We start from the raw sequence: 8,669 nt of genomic DNA on the forward strand, positions 1-8,669 counted from the left end.
GAGGAAACCAAGTTCTTCTGCTTTTTTCCCCTCCTCCTCCTCCTCCTGCTCCTCCTTCCCCTTTCCCTTCCTCTCCCCTTCCCCTTTCCCCTCTTCTTCTTCTTCTTCTTCTTCTTCTTCTTCTTCTTCTTCTTCTTCTTCTTCTTCTTCTTCTTCTTCTTCTTCTTCTTTGGTTTCATGTATGTGAGGAGGCCAGATTGTGAGTATAAGGAACATCCCTGAACTTCCTCTTTCCCTATCCCCAAATATCCAGTGTCATGAAATAAGGGGACACTGTAGTCATATTTGGGGGCGAGTGTTTGAGACAGGGCTTCTCTGTGTAGTCCTGGCTGTCCTGGAACTCACTTTGTAGACCAGGCTGGCCTTGAACTCAGAAATCCGCCTGCCTCTGTCTCCCAAGTGCTGGGATTAAAGGCATGTGCCACCACGCCCAGCTGAGTCATATTTTTACTTCCTTCCTTCATCCACCTTCAGCATAGAGAGGAGATACCATCTTTTACCTGTGATGTTATGTACCCCCTCTCTCTCCACTACCAATGGCTGTTGCTATGAATTGACATCTTGAAAAGCTCTTCCTTCCTTTCCATATATGTGACCTCTTTCTAGAGAGAATGAGGGTCAACTAGCAAAATGATGAGAGCCTGGAGAATTATAGTTAAGATTGGAATTTGAAGAGGGAAACTTGAGAAATAACCACTTAGAATAGGATCCTAAAACCAAGTAGATATTATTTGCACAGGAAAAGAAGGACTAAAGGAAAGAATTTGAATTACTTGGAGTTGTCAGCAAGGAATTTGGTGATTCTAAACTGCCATGATTTTCCCCAGGAAAGAACAAATCCCTGGCTCAGTTACCAGCATCCCCAGGCACCTGAAACAGGAGATTTAGCTCCCAACATACTGAAATTGCATCAACTCAAATGTTGTTTTCTTTCCATGGAAAAATTATAGCAAAGAGATTAGGGCATGATTTAGTGCATTTCAAAGGAAAATAAAGACTTACTACAATAAATAACCATGAAATAGTCTCTAAAAATACTCTTATTAATTGAAAAAATGGAGAGACTCTTTTGTTACCATGTTTGATTTCTTGCAGAACCTTAAATAAGCAATTAGGAATTTTTGCTGCTAATTCAGGATCTGGAACAGCTCATTGTATGGCTGTGCTGTCTTCCTGACCTTGCTGTGACACCGTGTTTCTCTGAAAAAATGAGATCTTTTGTGTATTGTGAAGAGAATTAAATAACAAAGGTGTTATTTACAAAATGTGATTAGGGTGGTTAAACATTTTATTTCCTGTATAACCCTTTTATACAATATGTTTGAGCGATCCTTTATATAATTCCCCAACATGAGTATATGTGGACATACACAGTGACATATAATAGGAAATCACAACAGCTGTAAGTAAGGTTTCAAAGAGACAAATATTGGAGCCACAGAATAGACTGGATCTGTCCAATAAAGCAGAATCTTTCAAGCAATACATTATGTCATTAGGTCAAGATAAGCATTACTAGGTGTCAAAATATAGAAGAGACACACCAATATTTTCCACATCATTTATATCATTTATATCCAGGGCACTATCCAAAATCCATCTCTCAATACTCCATTGACAACATCTTCCCCAACTCTGATCTCTCCTTTATCATCCTCTAATATCCAACAGCATTATTTCTGTGGTCTTCTTCTTCTTTTTTTTTTTATATTTTTATTACATATTTTCCTCAATTACATTTCCAATACTATCCCAAAAGTCCCCCATAGCGCCCCCCACTTCCCTACCCACCCATTCCCATTCTTTTGGCCCTGGCATTCTGTGGTCTTCTTGACATTCTCTACCAGTTGTCACTTATAGTTGCATTGTCAGAAGCTCTACAAAAATTGTAGAAATGCTATTTCCAAGCCTCTTGTCTAATTCATTGTTCCTAGGTGAGACTGGGGCAGCCTAAAGGTTCAAAGACTCACCCAGGGCCAGCAACATGGTTAAGCAACCTGGAGCCCAAATTGTAGATGGAGAGAGATAGCTCCCACAGCCTGTCCTCTCAGCTCTACACACATATACACACAAAAAGGAAGGAAGGAAGAAAGGAAGGAAGGAAGGGAGGGAGGGAGAGAGGGAGGGAGGGAGGGAGGGAGGGAGGGAGGGAGGGAGGGAGGGAGGGAGGGAGAGAGAACGTACGAGCGAGCGAGAGAGAGAGAGAGAGAGAGAGAGAGAAGAAAGATGCATTTTAAAAATAACGAATGAAAAGGCTCATCAGGCAACTCTAATGTGTTGGAAGATAAAATGCTTTAGCTGGAGCTTTCAGTTCTGCAGGTGGAGAAAGTTAAATATCATTTATTTCCAAAGTGCCTACCTTACTTAAGGAATTGCTACTCTTCATGAAACTAAAGCTTCATTCCTGATAACACAATGCACAACTTACCATGCTGTTAGACAGTGGTAGCTGTTAGTAGCACTCCACATTCACCTTGATACACTTGAATGGGCTGACCACAAAAAATAGTGCCTCAAGCTAGACCATTTTAGAGAAAGAATCATACTGGTATAGCCATACAAAGTAATACAGCCATTCCAACTATGGAAATATTTCCTACCTGGGAAAATTTGCAGGCTTTGAGGATCCAACGCGTTACCCTTTGAACAGAACATTTTTCTCATTTTAAAATGGGAATAATAATAGATTGCAAATAGGCTGAAATGAGGGCATTTTTAATGAAAGAGTTCTAAGTCTTTAAAATCTTAAATATAAACTTAAAACACTTCTAATTGAGCCAAACATTTGCCATGGAGGAGACTGCAATGCTGGATGTGTGCTGCTGACTCTTGCCTGAGACAGTTTAGATGGGAGTAATCAGTACAGAGGCCAACAGCTGTGTAAAGTGCTGGCTCTGCGTGAGAGCTAAGGGATCAGCCATGCATGAAAGATGGATATCACCCACGCCACAATTCATGGAACACCACAGAAGAGAGGACAGAGAGACTACTGGGAGCCAGAGGGCCAGAGGACAGTGCAGTGTTATGGAATACTTTCTGTCAGACATGACATGGGTGTTACATTCTTGACCTCACAGCCAATACTACCATCTGAAGAAGACTGGCACCAGGCTGGGCCAGTCAACATCCTCTTTTGGAAAGGGGAGAAACCCACAATGCCCCACCCTTTCGCTGAGGATTTATAGGTAATTGATGGTTTCTTGGGAAAGGAGAAATATTTCCTTCAGTGGTATAGACACTGGTAAAGTGAGCATGTTTCATAAATAATCACTCACCCATAATTTTGTAAGCAATCCAAATGAAACTCATTGCATCACCAGAAATTAAAAAAAATAATAATTAGAAAAATGTACAAAGAGATAAGGGTCTGGGTGGAAAAGGGCAAGAATATGATCAAAATATATTACAAGCATGTATAAACATGCCACTATGAAACCCATCATTATACGCAATTAATATATGCTAATAGAAATGTTTTAAAAGAAGCTGAGGCACTAGGCAAGGTCGAAAATGAGAAATGTCAATCATAGTTGAGAAATCAAATCCCATTGAGAATCTGGGGCTAAGATGAGGTAAAAAGTGAAAGTAAACGATTCCTGTTTAAAACCTGTTCCTCATCATTAGATGAGGCAGTGCTCAGGTAAACCATCAGATCCCCTGTGCTAGTTTCCTTACTGGGAAATAGAGAAAAAGTTTGCATCCTGGGGCTGTTTGAAGATTGTCCATCACATGAGAAGTACATAATGAATAGGTCTTTTTGGTAGTGCCATCGCTATCATTGACTTAGGATGTTCCCCAAAACCCCTCTATTGAGCCAGTGATGAGAGGGATGGTTACAAGGAGAAACAGAAGGGTGACATGAAAATAGAAAGAAAGGGAGACTCAATCACAATTTACAAATCCAGATGATTTTGTCAAAATAGACTATCCCACTGCATGTCAGGAACATGGCTCGCAGGATAAGCCTGAATGATGTCCTTGACCTGGGCGGCCTACTTGAGAGTGTAGCATAATAGTTATCACACAAAGCTGCCACATCCTGCAAAACTCCAGAGACTGACCTAGTTGGCATGGTGAGAGGATGAAGAAAAGTCAAACACATAGACATACAGAAAAGCTGAGGTTTGATGGACTGAGCTCTCTGAAGCCATAGCACTCTGGAAGCTTGGCATGTTTACTATATACAGATTAGTAAGGAAGAGAGGTAATAGCATACAAGTGAACAAGAAGGTAGGGTTTGTGGTATACTTCTGAATTAAGTAGGCAGGTTTAGTTAACTTTGGTAGGAACAGACTCTGCAGGGTGAGCAGTCTTCGGGTTGTAAGTAGTTGGGGGTGAGAGGCAGAAAGATACTGTGGACATTTTCTGCACATACCATCAATGAGGACATGCAGACCAGGAGGCAAGCCTTTACCACTTCCCTGAGCCCAAGCTAGAGAAGCATTTGCCGTTCCCATGGGACTGAGACACTGGGGTCCTTGACATGGCCATGCCATATCAACAGTACACATTCGCTCAAGACTCTCTGATTCCCTACACAAAGCCAGGACTCATGTTAAGCCTCATAACTACCACAATCCTCTCTTCTGTGGCCCCATCTTTTGAGAATATTTTCTTACCTCCATGGGCATGTGCATGTCACACCCATATGGTTCTCTCCTTAGCATTTAGCTAGAAAATGGAATGTCTCCCAACACATTTAGATAATTTATTTTCAGTGCTAAAATATTTTTGTAGGCTAAACCCAGATTAAGTTAAGTTTTTCCTTATTTTCCAATACAAGAGAAGACATTGAGAGAGGAGCCAAGTGTTATTGCAGACTCAACGGGGTCACTGTCCTGGCATGCAAAACTGCAGCAACAGATAGAGACAAGGGGAGAATACCAAGAAGCCACTGGATGTTTTCACAGCTAATGTCAGAGAGGGAGGGAGCAATGCCCTCTCTTTGCCTTATCACAGGGATATAAACAGATAAAAGGGTGAATGTGGGAATGGAACATTATATGATGAGATTCTTGGCTTCTGCACCTCGTTATATTCCTTACAATGAGGAGTTATTTCTGTCCCTTCTTAGGAGAGGCAGAGTGGACACAATGGATGATACTCCTGCCTGTTTCTTGAGATTCTGTTTCTAAATCAGAAGGGGATTTGACAACTTTGAGTTTGTCAGCAAAAGCTTGAGAGAAACAAATCACTATGCTTGGTAAATAATCAGTCATTCTTAACTAAACATGATCTTCCCAATCTCACACTAAGCCAAGATTCTTGTGTGGTATACCAGATACTAAACTTTAGTTTTGCATGCAGAAAATGAAATAAAAGAGGCAATGGAAGGTCCAGTTGTCCCAAATCTTGGCTATAGGCTCATTGCCTAATCTGATTCTATCTTGGAGAGAGTCAAAGTGAAGTCGGGCACACTGTCAAACCATGTCTTCATCAAGGAGGAATTCAGTAGAGTGAAACTGGTCAATCTCTTGCTGTGTCTAGCCACAAGTTCTCAGGAATTTTCTTCTATCTTAAGACTGTGATTTCAAACAAAAGCCACATAGAGACTTATCTGAAATCCACAGTATCAAAAGACCTAATTCTTCCTCCTCCCACACATCTCTTCTAGGGACCCCACTGCTCCTTCCCCCTTTGCTCATCATACTGTTACATTGGTTGTTTGAAGGATGAATCTATTATAGTATTTGAATCCCATGATTTCTGTTACAAGTCTTTTGACAAAGAAATAGGGTTAACAAAGCTATTCAGTAATCCAGTTCAGTGGGCATCAGTAAGAGAGCTGCTAACAATACTGTGATCCATGGATATAGGAAGACACCCACAACTCATAAACAAAACATAAAATTAGCCCAGGCTAGAATTTTTCTCGTCTCTCTTCCTTTCCCTTTATCCTTTTCTCATTTCCTCCCTCCTATACCTCAATCCTTCCCCGAAACACACACACACCTAGATGGAGCATAATGGCAATTCCTTACCCATTTTCAATCTACCCAAATTACCAGGTTCTATTGCCATGTGCAAAGGTGCCAATGAGCTTGCTGGTGCCACCCAGCAATTCACTGTGGTCATGATGGTCAAACAAGGCTGAGTCTGGTTACAGTCTGTCTCACAAACTCCCTTTGCTTATGGCTTTCTGCAGTTGTAGTAATGAGCCCTTTGGTCCCACAAATCAAGCCAAGGATTGGAAAGAGGATTCCATACTAAATGTGAAAAGGACAAGAAAAAAACAACATTCATTTTTAAATCATAAGGCAAGCAAAAATAAGGGCAGGAACCAGTTGTTAAAGACATTGTTTTTATAGGACTCATGGCAACTAAAATTTTACTTTATATATAAAAGAAAATTATTTTAATTGACTAGAAACCAAACAAACCATGCAGCAAGCACTTATGTATACTTGGGGTTTTTTCATGTTGTTTTATTTTTTATTTTTAAATTAGGTGTGTCTCTGTGTTGGTATGCACACATGCATGCTTGCAACATCAGGGGCCATGAGAAGGTATCCAATCCTCTGGAGCTACAACTACAGGTGGTTGTGAACTACCAAACATGCATACTATCATGGGTCTTTTGCAAGAGTATTGTGTGCTTTTAATCACCACAAATCTGTTCAGTTCCTTGTTTAGATATTTATTTGCAAATTCATTCAGTTTTTATGACAATTTCTGTGATTAGGAAATTTTCTACTTGTAGTTGAGAGGGTATGCAGACACAACATTCAATGAAGGATGTGGAAGAAGTTGACTCCAAGAATGAAGAAACTGTGCCATCTAGCCACAACAGTTGATTTGATATTGGTGGGTCTGGGCCTGGGCTAAGCTCAGTAGCACAAAAATTTTCTTAAGGCAGCCTCAGGACTGGGGCTAGGGCACCATACCTAGTTGCATACATAGCTTCCACTCTGATAATCTGGGTCTCCAATGAATCTTGTGAGAGACTAAATTTCTTTCAACTACTTTCTTTTCCAATTAAGCTAACTGAATTCTATTTGTTCTGCAGAGAACCCTGCCCAGGTATGATACTCCAATAGAGTCCCAGGTCAATGAAAAGTTGCCTTTTCCTATAGATCTTAGAATGTTCTAGATTATGGAGGTATTCCTTCATTAAAGTCCCTCCTATCATATTTTTCTTTTACATATGTATGTTTAATTTGACATCCAAATGGTTTTATACAATGAATAGTATGGTAGAAGTCATTTTTAAAATATAAAAACATGAGAACTATTATAATATACACAGGGTCATGGCTTCATGCTTAGATGGGTCAATCTTGCAGCTCCTGAGCCATGAAAACATTTCCAAATATCTTTCACGGGGTAATTTAGAGATATTTAATTCCCATGTTTCAAATTTATGTTGAGTCAACTCATTCAGTTGACTCTCCAGAATGATAACATTGTGCCCACACAGCCAAGGACTTTTAAGAAATGTTCTTGCTTGTTATATAATCTTTCCAGGACTACCTCTAAGCTCAAAGAGCCGGAAATAAGTTTAGACTTAGGCTCAATTAATTTCCTTGACCTCAGTATAAGTTTGCCTTGAAGTTCAGTCATGCTGACATACTCTGCACTTCTGATCTCTTTATCTTGTCATCTTTCATCTTGAGTACGGCTGAAATACATGGGGCTCCTGCAGCACTGACAGTGCTCTGGACACAGCCTTCCTGGTTTAACATTTACATGACAAGGAAACACTAGTCCTAGTCAAGTCTGCCCTTTCCTATCTCATAAGGCCCATTTACCTTGAATTTAAGCTAAGATACATGACAAGGTAGAGAAAGTGTTGAGATCTTTGAAGTTCTTGACTGAATGCTCCAACACCTCATAGCAAAAACCATTTTAAAAAGATCAATCAATCTCATCAAATTAATCTCCACTGAAGAGTACCTGTTCATCTAATAGACGAACTCAATTTACAGTCTGTGTTTTATTTACATTGCAAACACTCACCATCACTACCTTGATTTATTCCTGATTCTGAGAGGCCTTTCCATGATATTTTATACTCCCAGTCAAAATGTTAGAATGGGTATTTGGGGATGAGATCATAATTTATGGCAAAATGAACTGCCTAGCAATTCCTTTTTACTGGAATGTCATTTTCTATAAAAATGATCCAAGTGTTCCTGGTGGGCTTAGATGAGCATCCCCAACAGACATTGTACATAGCTTTCCCCTTCCTTGCTATCCCCAGCTCTATTGAACCAATCTCAGTTCCACATCTCTGCTGCATCTTTTCTAAGGTTATGCACAGTTGTTAATGCTGTCTAGATGCACAGCATTCTTGTTCTAGACTTCAAACAGGCATGTGCTATTACTAACTGACTCTTTCTTATCCTTGAGACCTACAGAGAACTTTTCACTCAACACTCAATAAAAATTCTCCCTCTGAGCAACTTTCTCCTTCCTTACACATCATAATACATATTTAACTATTCACTTGGTTATTTCGTTATTTGCTTGGTCCTTTGAAAGCCTGAACTGCTTGTGGGTAAGGACCAAACCTGATTGGTTTACTATTGTATACTTAGTATTTTTATCAAAGGGCCTGAAATATATGTTGGGGTTTTTTCCCAAACTCCACTTGCCTCCTCATGAAATAATATGGACACTATTTTTAATATATTACTAGAAAATGTGTTTATACCAAAATATAGTTATGT

The sequence above is a fragment of the Mus caroli genome, unplaced genomic scaffold (assembly GCF_978045245.1).
Source record: "Mus caroli unplaced genomic scaffold, Mus_caroli_1 scaffold_2, whole genome shotgun sequence".
NCBI lineage: Eukaryota > Metazoa > Chordata > Mammalia > Rodentia > Muridae > Mus > Mus caroli.